General features: G+C 39.1%; 1 long non-coding RNA gene across 3 annotated transcripts in view; it reads left to right on the forward strand.

The window, feature by feature from the left end:
* Window positions 1-17,435, forward strand: part of LOC141506464 (uncharacterized) — a 247,160-nt gene that overhangs the window by 10,256 nt on the left and 219,469 nt on the right. For 2 of the 3 annotated variants that reach the window (XR_012473895.1, XR_012473893.1), the window contains 2 exons: window positions 8,449-8,559; window positions 15,211-15,250. This is a non-coding gene — a long non-coding RNA (uncharacterized LOC141506464). The remainder of the gene's footprint in view (window positions 1-8,448; window positions 8,560-15,210; window positions 15,251-17,435) is intronic. The other variant, XR_012473894.1, reaches the window with a different exon arrangement.

Genomic DNA, 17,435 nt, shown 5'->3' on the forward strand with positions numbered 1-17,435 from the left:
GAAATTACAAGGTCATTGGTAACTTTGGAAGGAAAAGTTTCAGTTAAGTATTGAGGTTGAAAGTCAGATTTTTCAGGTTTTGAAGAGTGAGTGAGGGAAGAGGAAGTCATTTGTTACTCTCATTCTCATTTTTGTGTCATTCTCATTTTCATTTCATAGATAAGGAAACAAGTCTAGAGATGTTGTGGATTGTCCAAGATCACAGTAGCAGTAAGAACCACAGTATTACCATGGTGTTTTTCTGGCTCTATGCTGAATATATTCATAATAGTTAATTCTTAAGCCCTATTTAAAAAAAAGTGTTCTTTTCATATTGGAGGAAATTAAAAAGAGCCCAAATTTTTCCCTCTTTTCTATGGCAGGTTTTGTCTCAAGAGACAATGCTTCCAAGACTGAGAGCTTAAAACTCAAAAGAAATTGGATTTACCTCTTCCCTGGGAAAGCTAGATTTTCTAAGCCATTCTTTCATTTTAAAGAAAAAAGACATTAATTTTCTGATCATATATTTTTCCATTAATCTCTTCCTTGAAACAAGGACACTAAAAAATTGTCCAAAGTGACAGGAGCTGGGGGGGGGGGGGAGAAGCTGTTGGTCTTGAGGATCTGTTAATAGTTATTTGATACAACATGATTAATATGAATCTATGTTATACAGGAACAACCTATTAGATTGTTTTTGGGGGGCAGGAAGGGAGGGGAAAAATGTGAAAGTCAAAACTGTGCAAAAAAAATGATTGTTGAAAACTACCAGTTCATTTGGTTGGGAAAATAAATGTATTTAAAAAATAATACATTTGATATAGCCTCAAATTAGATTTAAAGGAAATTGTGCAGAGATTTTTCATGCCTTTTCAGCAAGATAACCCTCATGTCTGTTAGCCTGAGGAAGGAGTGAACGTTATTCTGCTCAGGTATAGAGCAGGGGAGACTGCAAGGATTTAGCAGAATCAACTTCCCTTTGGAATTATTAGGTTAAGTTGTCTTTTCAGGTTGCCTCAAGGAACAGGCCTGCCTTATTCTGTGTGTTAGCTCTTTCACTGTCTGGAGGGTGTGACATGTAGCAGCTTCATACATATATTTCACCCCAAACCTAATTACTTGAGCACCTCTCTCATTCTTTTGGTTTTTAATAAGAGCAGGTGCAGTGTAGAGCTATTTTGAAGGGAGACTAAACCTCTGCAGAACCTTTGAAAGACACAGTTCTAAAAAACATTTCCGGACTATTTAAAAATATCAGTTAACAATTTACAGTTAACTGTTTTCCTTCCTGAAGCCTAGTAGGTGAGGGTAATTCTTATGATTTATTCACAGATATTCTGCTTAGTTTGACTCAGGGAAATAGAGGGTTGTTTACATGGATTACTTAGCATTAAATGGTATCTTGTTGCCCTTAATGAATTCAAGTCACTAGACCTGGACAAACAGCATCCCAGGTTACTGAAAAAAATGTCAGGTGTGATTGCAGGTGTGATTATCTTTGAACAATCTTAGAGAATAGACTATGTCCTTCAGAGTTGAACAAATGTGATCTCATCAGCTTTCAAGGATTTAATTACCATCTCAGTTCTCAAATCTACCCATCCTGCCCCAATTCTTCTGCTGACCTCTAGTCCCTTATCACCCACAACTGCCAGCATCGAAGTGGTTGCTGTGTAGACATTTAAACTCAACATATCTAAACTTGTACTCTTTATCTTCTCCCATAAATTCTTGCTTTCCCTTCTACCTTCCCTGTTGCTGAAGAGGGGAGCATCGTTCTGTCATCTTTGACTATCACTGTCTATTACAATCCCTATATCCAATACATTGCTAGAGGCAGTATCTTTTGATACTGCCCCCCCCTTTTTTCTGATACTGCCACCATTTTGATGGTCTCTTGAAATAACCTGCTGGTAGATCTTTGTTCCTTAAGGCTTTCTTCCACTCTATTCCATCCTCTATACAGCCACTGAAAATGATTTTCTTAAAGCATGAGTTCAGCTATGTTACCCACTTATTCAATAAACTGTCTCCTCCAGGATCAAATAAAAATCCTTTGTATGAGGAGTAGCTAGATGGAGCAGTGGATAGAGTACTGACCCAGGAGTCAGGAGGACCTGAGTTCAAATGTGACCTCAGACACTTAATAATTGTCTAGTTTTGTGACCTTGGGCAAGTCACTTAACCCCAGTGCCTTAAAAAAAAGAAAAATTAAAAAAAATCCTCTGTATAGCATTGAAAAGCTCTTATCTTAATTTAATCCCTTTCTACCTTTCTGAACTTTTTAAAGCCTGTTCCTAATCTTGTACTTCTCAATCCCAAACTCTCTTAATACTAGTGACTTAAACTTTTTATTATTTTCTTTTTATTCTGTTTATGGCTTCTTTTATTGTTCAACCATTTTTCAGTCATGTCTGACCTTCTAGTCAAACCTGTTTGAAGTTTCTTTTTTAGCATAGATACTTCAGTATTTTGCCATTTCTTTCTCCAGTTTATTTTATTGATGGGGAAACTGAGACTACTAAAGGGTTAAGTGACTTGCCCAGGGTCACATAGCTAGTATGAGACCAGATTTGAATTCAGGAAGAGAAGGCTTCCTGATTCTAGCACTCTATCCACTGCCATCTAGCTGCCTATGTAGCCTGTTTGGACACACACACACACACACACACACACACACACACACACACACACACACAGAAACACACACCCTGTTTATTTTATATATTCTTTATGTCCTATATAGATTATACAAATTTGTTCTTCTCCCTCATTGGATTGTGAGCTCTTGAGAGTAGACAGTCTTTTGCTTCTTTTTTGGGGGGAAGGGGGGTATTACCAGTGTTCAGCATAGTATGTGGTGCCTGGCATAAAGTAGGCACTTAATGCTTATTGATTGATTGATTGATTTTCAAAAAAGGGAAGATGATTGAATCTGCCAACTAACTACAGGCTAGTGAGCTTCATTTTTTGGTTTGGAAAGATTTACAGTGTTATTAAAAGGAGGTTTTGTAAATATTTAAAAAGTGAAGTCATGATCTAATAAATCCAGTATGGCTTTATAAAGACCTGATCATGCCAGATTAATTTTATTTCCTTTTTAAAATATGTTAATGCCATACAATACTACTACTTTCTGTTCTCCATGGAGATGACCCTATGTTCTTAAAGGCTATGTTAGAGGAGTACAGGTTCTACTATGCTAGAAAAAGTTTAGATATGATCTTACAAGAGAGTATATCTACCTTTCAGTTCTGGAACCATAATTGAATCAGTGCTGCTATTGGGGGTTAGGGAATGGGAAGTGGGAAGGAGGTGTTGGGAGGGTGTGTTAATTTATTCCTGAGGAATCAACCTTCTGGAGAAGGGTATCTTCCTTCCCTGCCTCTATCACCACCTGCTGAACATCTGCAGTTGATGGGAGGGGCAAGCCATCCTAGTTGAAGAAGTAAGATAAAGGGAGAAATAGAAAGTATAATGCAGCAGGCAAATCAAACTATTACCACCCCTTCCTTCTCCACCTCCCTTCAGATCCCATTGGAAATAGCTCAGGACCTAGGATCCAAGATGCCCAAGAACTTCAGTGCCTCCCAGACCACTAGCCCTGTTATCAATCTCCATAGTTATGATCAATGGGAACAACCATAGTGGAGAAGGGGCCCCACTATGCTCATTATCACCATATTTTTTTGCTGACCAGTTCTTGACAGGTAGGTAAACCCAAGAGCCACAGGAATAGCAGGACTCCCAGACTACCAACCCTGTCCTCAGCATGGCCCCCAGAACTATTGTTCAGTGGAACAACCCTTGGAGAGAAACTACCTGTCAATGTATGCACTCTAGCCCCTACCTTCATTAGTTTCAGTAGCTAAAGCTACTGAAGATTTGAAAAAGTTCATATCACCAAAGTCCTTGGCACCTCCAAATGGTTCATCCTCCGAAGTAAATATAGTTTTATCAATGGAAATGACATCAAAAAAAGTTGTATTAGCATCTCTTTTGCCACTGCAATTTAAAAGCCACTAGGCCTTTCTCTCTTGATTTGCAGGTAAAACTTTCTATATGTATTGTCTTCAGCTATTGCAATGGGAAGGACTGATTGCTTTTCTATTTGTATTTCCAGCCCTTAAGCACAGTGATTCACATTTAGCGGATACTTAATTTTTTTTCACTCATCATCCTTGTAACTTCAAAGACCAAAATACCCCTCTCTGATCACTATTTTCATCTAGATAGACAGATGGATGGATGGATGGATGGATAGATATATAAATAGATAGATGGAAAGAAAGAAAGAAAGAAAGAAAGAAAGAAAGAAAGAAAGAAAGAAAGAAAGAAAGATAGATTGATTGTCTCTTTGTATTGGAATATAAGCACTAGAGAGCAAGAACTGTTTTTGCTGTTGTCTGTATCCTCCAGTGCTTTGGGTCTACTAAAGCTTTTTCTTTTTTCTTTTTCTTTTTTGCAGGGCAATGGGGTTAACTGTCTTGCCCAAGGTCATATAGCTGGGCAATTATTTTTTTATTTTTTAGATTTTTTTTCAAGGCAATGGGGTTAAGTGGCTTGCCCAAGGCCACACGGCTAGGTAATTATTAAGTGTCTGAGGTCAGATTTGAACCCAGGTACTCCTGACTCCAAGGCTGGTGCTCTATTCACTGTGCCACCTAGCTGCCCCTAGCTAAGCAATTATTAAATGTCTGAGGCCAGATTTGAACTCAGATTTGACCCCAGTGTTGGTGCTCTATCCACTGCACCACCTAGCCCTGCCCCCAACCCCCACTAAATCTTAGTAAATGATTTTTCATTCATAGCTTAACTAGATATGGAGGGGCCCCATCACCAATAAGTGAATTCATACTTTGATCATAGCAACCCATTAAAACAAAGAAAAATATAAGAGTTCTTTCAGTACTCTGTGGTTCTTCTCAGCTTCTGGAGTGAAAGTTGCAAAGTGGAGGGAAAGGGAATATAGCCTGTTGTTGGGATCATATTTCCAGCATAGTAAAACCTATACTTAGCCTATGGGCATAGCCTTCAAGAATGAGAGTCACCTTAAGCTGTGAACATACAAAAGAGCAGAATTTTGTCAAATTTCTCTATGAAATGCTAAATGTGGAGTTTTTAGACCATCTCCAAATGTTATTGGTATTCTAAAGGTGACATCCTTGTCCAGTAATCAATAAATCATCATATTATTGGAGGAACTGAATCTTATGAACTGATAGGATTTCCTTGGAGAGGTAAATCAAGGTACTTGAGAGAGTTGGCTTTAGAATATTATTCATAAGATATTTGGTCATCTTCGATGGCATTTCTCATGATAAGCATTTGCAAAAAGACAATCAGAAAGATAATTACAGCCTATATTTCAACAACTGTTGCAAAAGATGAGATTTAGATGCTCAATAAAACTCTTCAATCAAAATATATCTTGATAACCTTGATTCCAATACAAGGTACAGTAGAGGACAGTGAAAAATATTTTGGAAAACATGAGTTGGGAAATAAGAAATGAAAGAGAAGAATGATTTGTACAAGGTAGAATCATAGAATTTGAGAGTAGGAATGAACTTCAGTGGCCAGCTAGTTCAAGCCCTCCTCATCTCTGATGAGTACTCACTGTAGAATGTACATGGTTATCTTGTTTCTGCTCAAAGGGCATTAAGAAGGAATTCAGAGGGGCGGCTAGGTGGTGCATTGGATAAAGCACCAGCCCTGGATCAGGAGTTACCTGGGTTCAAATCTGGTCTCAGGCACTTAATAATTACCTAGCCGTGTGGCCTTGGGCAAGCCACTTAACCCCATTTGCCTTGCAAAAAACCTTAAAAAAAAGAAGGAATTCAGTACCTTTCTCATGCATATTATATATGTGATGTGTGTGTGTGTGTGTGTGTGTGTGTGTGTGTGTGTGTGTGTATAAAATATATGTATTTCTTTTTTAGGTATATCTGTTGGTAAGTTCACTATTATCTGTTTAGATCTCTTTTTTTGTTTGTTTAACTCTCTCTCTCTCTCTCTCTCTCTCTCTCTCTCTCTCTCTCTCTTTTTAAGATCTCTTTTGACAAGTTCCTAAGCTTGAGTCCGGAAATGTAGCAGCCACTCATGATCTGAATCTGGTATTGCTAAGCACAGAAACTTCAACTTGCCCTTTTTTTCTAACCTGGACCATTCCTCCTTAGGCAGTCTGATGATCCTTTGCTCATCATATTAGAAGAGAACTTAGTGAGGATACCCAATGAACTTTAGCTCTTCTTTAGCTTAGAGTGCCTGAGCTCAAGGGATCCATGACCTCAACCTTCCTAGTAACAGACATTACAATTGCATGTAGCCATACTTCACCTAGAATTTCATTCTTGTTCATCTCTTAACCCAAAATCTGGGTTGCATGTCAGCTCATTTCTCAGTTTGCTCTCCCCTTTCACAAACTTAAGGATAGATCAACCATTTTCCTTCAGATTTCTCACCCCCACCCCCTGCAAATGGTTTCTTCCTGTTAATGAGAATCAGATTCAAAATATGATTTCCCTTTGTTGGTCTCTACACTTTTTAAAAATTCAAACTAGAGCATATTTAGAAGTTTTTAGGTTTGCTTTGGGAGCTCTAGCAAATGTTTTCATGGAAACCTCCAGCATCTTGTGAATACTCCAAGCAGATAATTATGAGGTATGGGGTGAGGCCAGAATCAATAACTTCACAAAAAATAAAATTATATTTTAACCAGAAACTACTGCTGCTTCTGATGTTGGAATGAAATTTTTTATATAAATAACTGTGCATAGTCAAACCTTCAACTTGTTAGAAGAAATAAAATCAATACTAAATTGAAAAAAAATATGGTATGCAATTGAGGCTACTCCTTTCTGACTTTTTTGACAAGATTTTTGACATTAAAAGATGAGGAAATAGAGGAATGGTAAGGAACACAAACCACTGCTATTTTCTTTGAAAGTGGCATGTGAGGGAGCGGCTAGGTGGTGCAGTGGATAAAGCACTGGCCCTGGAGTCAGGAGTACCTGGGTTCAAATCCAGTATCAGACACTTAATAATCACCTAGCTGTGTGGCCTTGGGCAAGCCACTTAACCCCATTTGCCTTGCAAAAACCTAAAAAAAAAAGTAAAAAAGAAAGTGGTATGTATATTAGGTGCAATAGTTGAGTGGGGGGGTTGGTAGGGGAGGAGAGGGAATTGAGCTAGTTTTCTAGTAGTACATGTATGTTAGACAAATACTGTAAAAGGCTAATGAATTGAACCCAGTGTTAGATAGAGGAAAGAGAATGGAAAAGTTGTCTTAGAGAAATTATACAGTTCTCTCAGTGAGTTTGGGTTTCTTTCTGAAACAAAGGCCTAGCTTTTTAACACCTCTTTTCTTCCAGCTTTATGACTGAGTCTTGGAATATCATTTTCCAAAGATAGAATTTCTGGTTTACCCAAGATTCAGTGGAGAGATAGATAGGTGTGAATAGATCGTATATTATTACCAACAAAGAATTGTACTTGAAAAGTGATGAGGTTAGTATCACCAGAGTATTAGTATTGTCAGAAGGGGAAGTGGTCTGGGAGAGCCAGTGGATAGTCTACAAGTCTCAAGCACTAAAGGATTGCTCCTATTTATGGGAGGATATAGACAGAATTCATATAGAATGAGAAAGGCTTCACATATCTGCTGAACAAAGTTGGAGAAAAATCAAGCAACTTTTCTGATTAGATCCATTATAAAACTGGGCTCTCTTTGCTTCCAGGTAACCCTACTGTACCTGTCTCTTAATGTGCATTACCTCCACATCAGCCTCCTCAGACTTCGATGCCTCCTTTTCCCCTCACTTTTTCAGCTGAGAACCTTATCTCATATTTTACTAAAAAAAAAAAAACTGAGGCCATTCATGATGAGTTTTCTCTTCTCCCCTCTTCCGTATTTCCTGTTACTCAGATGACTTCTGCTACTTTCTCCTATTAGATACTTTTTAAGGTGATATATCACCCTTTAAATTCATATTGAGTTGTACTAAAAGTTTCAAATCTTTTTTTACATGAACACAGATTTAGTACTTGAAAAATTCAAGGGAGCAATGATTTTAATCCTTTTTTTTGGAGCATCATTATAGCAACTTGGATAAAATGAAGTCATGCTTTTATTGACAGTGGGTATGTGACTGGTAAGCCTTAGTTTCTTCATCTGCAAAACAGGGACAATAACACCCATAATACCCAACTAGCAAAGTTATTGTGAAGATCAAATGTAAAGCATTTTCCAAAAGTTAAAGCTTATAAGGGCGGCTAGGTGACGCAGTGGATAGAGCACCGGCCCTGGAGTCAGGAGTACCTGAGTTCAAATCTGGCCTCAGACACTTAATAATTACCTAGCTGTGTGGCCTTGGGCAAGCCACTTAACCCCATTTGCCTTGAAAAAAAAACCCCTAAAAAAAGTTAAAACTTATAAGTGCCAATTATTATTATTTTATTTTATTTCAGAGTTAGTTAATGCACATCCAGGGAGCTACTCCTGGGTTCCTATTCTGGGAGTGGAGAAGATTGGAGCCAAGATACAAAATCAAGAAGACTTTACCCTTAAGAAATTGTCTGGTGGGTATTCAAGACTAATACAAATGAAACTTTATAATGATAGAACACTTGTAAATAAGTGAGATTGTGTAGTTTAGGATATATAGCTGTTACAGACATGAAAAAGGAAAAAGGGGAGAGATGTCTTCCTTAGATATTCAGGGAAGCCTTCAGTGGAGACTGAGCTGATTCTTTAACAATGAATAGGATTTGAATATATAAGCAAGTGGGAGAAAGCTGATTTTTGTTATAAGTAAAGGCACAGAATGGAGAATATATGCATATGCTGGGAATAGGGAAGAAACTAGCCTGGATGAAGCAAGTTTTTTGAAGATTAGTATGAGTGAAGTTTGGATTTGCTGCCATCAACAATGGTATAATGAGAAAGTAACTGGATTGAGAGTGAAAAGATCTGGATTGTAGTCCTACCTCTGGCACTAGTTTGCTCTGTATGACCTTGGGTAGATCACTTGACTTCTCTTTACCTTAGTATTTACATAATGAAATGAAGAGATTGAACTAATATTCTCTAATCTCTCAGGCTCTCTTCTGTGATTTTTTTGTGTTTCAATAAAAATTATATAGCAATGTTATTCATCAATGAACAAGTTTTTGTGGAACATTTACTAGCTACAAGGCCCTATCCTGGTTACTGGGAACCCAAAATGAAATGAGTCAGGTCATTTAGGAAGCATAGATAGAATCTGAGCTTAGAGTTGAAGGGAGCCAGGGAAGCGTGGAGAGGAGGAGGGAGAGCAGGCCAGGCATTGGCATCTGCTTGCAGAAATGCTGGGAGGTAGAAGTGGGATGTGGGATGCTGGGTAGAGACCAGTGTCACTGATTTTTAAAAACCCAAATACAGGAATTTACATTTGAAGGAGACAGCCTGGTATAGAGTAAGTAATAAAGGCCTTAGAGTTAGAAGGCTTTTGTTTTACTTCTGGTATGATCATGTATAAATCATGAAACTGCTTTGGACATATTTCCTCTTATGTAAATTGAGATGTTAGATTTGATCTTTAAGATATTTTCTTGCTCTAATGTTTAAGTATGATTCCTCTATGCCAGCATATGTAGGAAGATAAAGATGAGTAGAGGAGGAAGTTTCTGTTTAGGTGCTTATCTGCAAGCCATCATTACTGGAAAGAGCAATAGAAGCAAGCTAGGACAGGATCCCAGGAGGCTATCCAGATGAGTTGACAGGTTCTAGCTCTGTCTGTTAGATCCTTGAAGTCTATTTCTGTCTGCTTTTCCTCCCTTCATGGGTTTTGCATGGGATTTGATCTTCCTAAAGCAGAATAACTGTGATACTTACAGCCACAGAACAGGTCAATGAACTGTGTGTGTGTGAAAATATGGGTGAAACTAAACCTCATGAAATCCTTTTGGATCCTTGATAAATAAATATTCTGGTCCATCTTCTCATCAATTGTACTTTAACTTCAGGGAGGAAGAGAATGATTATTAGACCCTCCTCCTTCATTTACATAGAATTTAACCTGTATTTTCCCTTGCAAAAAGTCAACTTTAGGGTAGGTTATTTTATCCCCATTTCTTTGTTCTCTGTTTAGTTTGATTTTTAAAGTTTTATTGCGAGAAAGGCTCTGCTCCTCAGGATCAGAGGGGTAGCATGCCAGAAGGGTGGCCCCCCAGAGCGAAAGAACTTCAGCCTTTCAGAGGCAGTCCCAGGGCGCTGGGAGCTGCAGCTCACAGCAGCGGGGGAGTCTCCTGAGCTACACCCCGGGGAGCACCGGGCACAAATTGGGGGAATAGCGGGGGACCTCTGCCAGAGCGAGCACGGGGAGCCCAGCCCTCAGGGCACACAGCTAGCAGTATGTTTAGCACAGCCAAGTTCCAGGAACAGAAGCAGGCAGAGCTGGTAAGCAGGAACCCCCAGGGCATGAGCCCATTGAACCTAGGGAGGGGAGTGAAGAGAGAGAGAGAGAGAGACTGCAGAACTCTGCACCTGGAACAGGACTCTGGGGCTCTGAACACATTCAGATTCTGATCACAGTTTAGGACCCCCCATAGAACAGCAGGGCCCCCCCACCTCAGCCCCGTGGCAGAGCGGGGCGCATATGGTCATTCACAGACCAGGAGGGAAGACAGAGCCTCACATACTGAGACCCTTGTGGGAGTGTCCCAAAAGCTCAGGAAGCACCCCAAAAACAGGCTCAGGCTGGGAAAATGAGCAAGCAGAGAAAAAAAGAGGAAGACCATTGAGAAATATTTTGCAAATGAGCCCAAGAAGGATCAAAATACTCAGTCTGAAGATGAGGAAGCACAAGCTCCTGCATCTAAAGACTCCAAGAAAAACAGAAATTGGGCTCAGGCTATGACAGAGCTCAAAGAGTTTGAAAATCAAATGAGTGAGTTAGAAGAAAAACTGGGAAAAGAAATGAGAGAGATGAAGGAAAAACATGAAAATGAAGTCAGCAGCCTAGTCAAGGAAATCCAAAAAAATGCTGAAGAAAATAGTATGCTAAAACCCAGCTTAGGTCAAATGGATAAAACAGTTCAAAAAGTTATGGGGGGGGGGGGGCGCAGCTAGGTGGCATAGTGGATAAAGCACCGGCCAGTCAGGAGTACCTGGGTTCAAATCCGGTCTCAGACATTTAATAATTACCTAGCTGTGTGGCCTTGGGCAAGCCACTTAACCCCATTTGCCTTGCAAAAAAACCTAAAAAACAAAAGTTATGGAGGAGAAGAATGCTTTAAAAAAGCAAAATTGGCCAGATGGAAAAAGAGATAAGAAAACTCTCTGAGGAGAACAAATCCTTCAGACAAAGAATACAATTAAGGGAGATTGATGAATTTGCCAGAAATCAGGAATCAATACTTCAAATCCAAAAAAAGTGAAAAATTAGAAGAAAATGTGAAATATCTCATTGAAAAAACAATGATATGGAAAACAGACTTAGGAAAGATAATTTAAAAATTATTGGAATACCTGAAAGTCACGATCAGGAAAAGAGCCTTGACATCATTTTCAAAGAATTACTACAGGAAAATTGCCCTGATATTCTAGAAGCAGAGGGCAAAATAGAAATGGAGAGAATCCACCGATCCCCCCAAGAAAGAGATCCCAAAAAACCAACCCCTAGGAATATTATAGCCAAGTTCTAGAACTCCCAAGTCAAAGAGAAAATATTACAAGCAGCCAGAAGGACACAGTTCAAATATCATGGAGCTGCAGTCAGGATCACACAGGACTTAGCAGCAACTACATTGGAAGCTCGTAGGGCTTGGAATATAATATACTGGAAGGCAAAAGAGCTTAGAATGCAGCCAAGAATCAACTACCCTGCAAGGCTGAATGTCCTCTTCCAGGGAAAAAGATGGACTTTCAGTGAACCAGGGGAATTTCAAATGTTCCTGTTGGAAGGTTTGATCTTCAGAAACAGGACTTGGGTGATGCATAGAGATTGGAGGAGAAGGGGAAAATATGAGGGACTTAACGAGGATGAACTGCATGTATTCCTGCATAGAAAAATGACACTGATAATACTCATATAAATCTCCTCAATTAACAGACCAGGTAGAAGGAGTTTTTATAGTTGAAGCACAGGAGAAAGCTGAATTTGAAGATAAAATATGTTGTAAAAATGGAGTCAATAGGAAAAAAAAGGGAAATGTAATGGGAGAAAGAAAAAGGAGAGGGGGGAATGGGCCAAGATATTTCATATAATAAGATTTTTCTTTATAACAATGAGCTATTGCAATGATATGGAAGGGGTGGAAGGCAAGGGGGAATGAGGGAATCTTCGCTCTCATCAGAGGTGGCTAGGAGAGGAAACAGCATATATACTCAATGGGGTATAGACATCTGGAGTAAGAAGGAGGGGGGAAGCAGGGGGAAGGGGTGGGGATGTGAATAAAGGAGGAGAGGATGGACCATGGGGGGAGAGATATAACACATTTTCTTTTTTACTTCTTGCAAGGGGCTGGGATTGGATGGCCTGTCCAGGACCATAGGGCCACACGGATGCTGGCCCTAAGGGGTAGTATGGGGGTTTGGGGCCTCTTGGCTCCAGGGCCAGGGATCTGTCTGCTGTGCCACTCAGCTATCCTACAGCAGAGTCAGAGTGAAAGGAGAGAGAAAATATAGTGCATGGTAGTGGAGAAATATGAAAGGAGGGAGTTGGGATCAGCAATGGCAACGGTGGAAAAATATGGAAGTAACTTTTGCCATGGACTTATCATAAAGAATGTGATCCACCGGTGACAGAGTTGTTGGTGTTGGAACAAACGCTTAAGCACATTTTTTATTATTATTTGGGGGAGGGTGAAGGGCAAATGGGGCTGGGTGGCCTGCCTGGGGCTGCATAGCAGGGGTGATCCTTGGGTGTCTGAGGCTGGATTTGGACCCAGGTGCTCCTGGCTCCAGGGCCAATGCTCTGTCCACCACCCAGCCACCCCTACTATTATTACTATTTTATTTTATTTTGGGTCTTTTTTTCTTTTCTTTTCTTTTCTTTTTTTTGGGGGGGGGTTTACGGGGCAGTGGGGTTCAGGTGGTTTGCATGTCACATGGCTGGGTGATTGTTGGGTGTATGGGGCCAGATGTGGGCTCCGGTGCTCATGGCTCCAGGGCTGGTGCTCCATCCATTGCACCATGCCTACAATTATTACTATTTTTTTTATTTTAATTTTTTTCTCTCCCCTTTACTTTATCACTCAAGCAAGTCTATATTTATGGGGGGAGGGGGTATTTCATTTACTCTTAAACAAGAATATTTTACTAATGTAAAAAAATTATTTGTACAAAATGAGAATAAATATTAAATTAAAAATTAAAAAAAGTTTTATTGCTGTCCCTCCCTTTTATTCACAGATCTTGATGTTTTCATTCCTGCTCCCTACCTTCACCCCACCCCCACCCCCAACTCCCCACCCCCCAGCATTTCATTGTCAAAAAGAAAACCAATTAAAATCAGTGGCACAACCACTGGACTCTTCATGATAATCATGATTCATAATCTCCAACTTTTCAGAGAAACCATGTCCTAAAATATCCTTTAGAATTTTTTATTGGTCACTGTTTTTAAATCTAATTTTAGTTGCCTGTTAGCATTGTTTTTAATTTATATTTTTTGTAGTCACTGTATAGTTATTTGTGATTTTTTTCCTGCTTGGTCTGCTTCAGTTCAAAAAAATCTTGCCATGTTTCTTCAAATCACTCGTTTTTTTTATATTGCAGTATGCTATTATATTCATATACCCTTGTTCCTTCAGTCATTCCTCAGTTAATGAGCACTTGGATGTGTTACTTTTGGTTTTTGTTAGACACACAAAGTGATTTGTGAAAGTGGGCAAGTAACGTAACCCCCCCTGGGTCTTAGTTTCCTCATTTGCAGAATGGGGATAATAAAATGTGAAGTTGGACTTAATAATTGGAATATCTGATTTAAAGACTTTTTTCTTCATTCAACCATTCCAAGAATACTGATTTTCCTTTTTCTTTTTTATGTTAAATTTTTTTCAAATTTTTATTTTTTTTATTCTGAATTTAAGAAATAACTAGCATTTCCATAACATAGCAAAATAGAAAAAGAAAAGATGACTACACATGAAACATGCATATGTGCAACTTGTTATTTCTTTTAAATATACAATAAGGTCAACTAGATGGAGAACCGGGCCTAGAGTCAGGAGGGCCTCAGTTCAAATGTGGCCATAAAACACTTAATAATTACCTAGCTGTATGGCTGTATGACCTTGGCAAAGTCACTTAACCCCATTGCCTTGTAAAAACCAAAAAAAATAAAACAATGAAAAAAATTAAATATACAATAAAGTTAGCATGTAGCTCTACGTGTATTCTGCCAAATTGCATTCCAGTTTTCCCATCAGTTTTTGTTTAATGTTTGTGTTTTATTTTTATCTCTATATTTTTTTTGCTTCTAGAACTTGTCTGTCTCTTTACTGTTCTACTTTGCTATTTTCTAATTTAGCAGTTTTGAAGACAGCTATTTTTAATATAGCTTTTGTGATCTGGTAATGCCTAAGTTCCCTTCATTCTTGCTCACTTTCATTATGAAAGGGAATCTCTACTAAATATACTACTAGTTTCAAAAAGTATATTTTGAATTTGACACTGATATGAGCCTGCTTTTTGTGTCACACTTTGATTTTCATTCTCTCTGTTTTTAGATTTCTAAAATAATACTTTGGCTATAGCTTTCCAGTCTATTTCACTTTTCTAATTACATCTTTACAGTATGCATATCTCTCTCTTTGTATTCGTTATACATATTAGTCATTTAATAAACAGTTAATTATAGTGTTTATTGTGTGCCAGACACTGTGCTAAGTGGTATAGATAAAAAGAAAGTTAAAAAACAAAACAAGAAAAACAAAATCCCTACACTCAGTGAGTTCATATTCTAATGAGAGAGATAACATGCAAAAAAATTGTCATTGGGAGGTTATCTAGAGGAGGCTGAGCGTGGGCGACAAGATATCTCACAGAAAGTAGGATTGGAGCTGAATTCAGAAGAGCCCCAGAAAATTCAGGAGGTGGAGAAACCAAAGTTCACCAAATTTAACCTTAGTAGGGACAAGACCAGAATCCAGCTTTCCAATCCTTTAACCTCTTTTCCTCTAAATTCAGTTTGGTTTCTAGGGGGCCAGTATCTCTCTTAGCTATTTCTTTTTTCTCTTTATAACCAGTGCCTACTTTCTTCTGCCGAAGAATGCAAGCTTCTTGAAGGTAGGGTCTTCAATTTTTGTATTTGTATTCTTAGCATCCACCTAGAGACAGTGTCTGGCCCTTCAATATATGTTAGTTGATTGATTTTAGATAAGTGAGGCTACAGATACATGTCCCTAGATACTAGGGATTGGGACTTAGTTAAAGGAGAGGGGAAAGGAATTAGCACAGACTCAACTTCATTCTGTCAAAATCTCACCTCATATTCAGTCAGCTTTCATTGTTTTTTCTCTTACATTGTAGGTATATTGATGTTTTCCTCTTATGCAGAATTAAGATTATTAATAGAATTGGGTCTTTTTATTCTATAAAATAGTCTTTTGGGGGACAGTAGCATCTGACCCTTTATAGGCTTGTAAGTGGGGAAAGCCAGTCATTGCCCCTTATGTTGGTATAGACTAGTTTAGTACATATTTCCATGCAACTGATCAAGGCCTAGAGAAGACTCTAGCAGATGGAAGATTTGTCCTATGTGGCTGAGAGGTTGTCCCAAGGGCCCTGAGAGGCCGTTTCCTGGAAAGGATACAGTTTCTCTGCTTGCTATTTTTTTCTACCACATGCTGATGAGTAGAAGGAAACCACTTTTGCCTTGGCCTGAAATCATCCCTTCAAGTTGAGGAAGTTCTGCTTGCTGTGTTTCCTCAAACTGCTGCTGCTAATCCTTTTAACTGAGCAGCTTTCTTCTAGAATTAGAGGACATTTAGGGAGATTTGGGACTGCATTTCCAGTCAGTGGGTGGCCCCAAATTTAGAGGTAAAAGGAGACTTGTATGGCTTGGCCCATAATTACTTCTGTTTTTGCTTCTGTAAGGAACTTCAGAGATTTGAACTGGATTTATGCTATTATTTATAAACATCTCTTAGTTATTAGGCTCTCTGCCAGTTTGTGGATTACTCAGGTCCCTTTGTTTCATTTTCCATTTTGTTAACCTTTAGGAAAAAATGATGACAAAAGACCAATTTCTCAGAATTCTAGAATTAGAGAGATCTTGAAAGTTCTACCTTCTTACTTGAAGAAAAGATACAGATGAGTTTTGTGTGTGTGTGTGTGTGTGTGTGTGTGTGTGTGTGTGTGTGTGTGTATGTGTACATACACAAATACGTAGCTGGATATGTATAATTTGAACTCTGAAAGAAATTATGACTTGAAAATTTAAAGTTTTGTTACGTTTTAGGAACTTATTTTATTTTAGGAACTATTTTCCAGAGTCAGCTACTTGCCTTCTTACCCTGCTCTCTGATTTGAGTTTCTCCATAGTATAATCTTCTATTCCCTTCTTCCATGGCAGAATCATTCTGGTCTTGAAAAGAAATTTGAAGGAAAGAAAATTGAACTCTCTGAGTGTGAGACTGGTGATACCTGTTTGAACACACTCACAGACTTTAGTGAGGAGGCGGAGGAGGACCTTCTACGTACTCCCCTTGGGGGTACCTCTCTCATCCCCCCAACTGAGTCAGACCAGGATAGGACATAAACTTACTCCAGATATGAAGAGAGGAGTGATTGCACACACTATGTGTATGTCTGTGTATGTGTGTCTGTATCTATGTCTGTGTTTGTCTGTGTTAATGTCTGTGTGTAGACCCTACCTGTTTGTGTGTGTGTCTGTCTGTATCAGTATCTCTGTATATGTCTGTCTGTGTGTAGACCCTACCTAGCCGTTGTTGTTTCTGCCTTCAGAACATCCTCATCTGCTACCCACATACCAGCAGCCGCTCTGCAGCCTGTGGCTCTGAAAGGTACCGTGGTTTGTCCACTTTGTGGTGAGACTTTACCCCAGTCTTCTGACTCAGACACCCCCCTCCTTTGTGCTAATGCTACTGCTCCCACAAACCATTTCATAAGAGCCTCTGACACTGTCCTAGGCACTAAGCATAAGAAAGATGGCAGAGAACAGGTTCTGCCCCGAGGTTTACAGTGCAGTAGAGCAGGAATACACTCAGTCAGTTCACATGCATGGATTAAGTCCTACTACATTCCAGTCACTGTGCTAAATGCTGGAGCTGCAAAGACTAAAAGAAAGCAGTTCCTGCCATAAAGGAGAAACAATAATTCTAAGCAAACAAACTGTAAAGGGGAAACAATATGTGTGCATCTATAAGTTTACATATAATGAGTCCAAAATGATGTTTGGGGAGGAAGTGGACTAGGAGGATCGGGAAGGGTCTTAAATGGAAGGTGGTAC

This window comes from Macrotis lagotis, chromosome 1 (genome assembly GCF_037893015.1).
Source record: "Macrotis lagotis isolate mMagLag1 chromosome 1, bilby.v1.9.chrom.fasta, whole genome shotgun sequence".
NCBI lineage: Eukaryota > Metazoa > Chordata > Mammalia > Peramelemorphia > Peramelidae > Macrotis > Macrotis lagotis.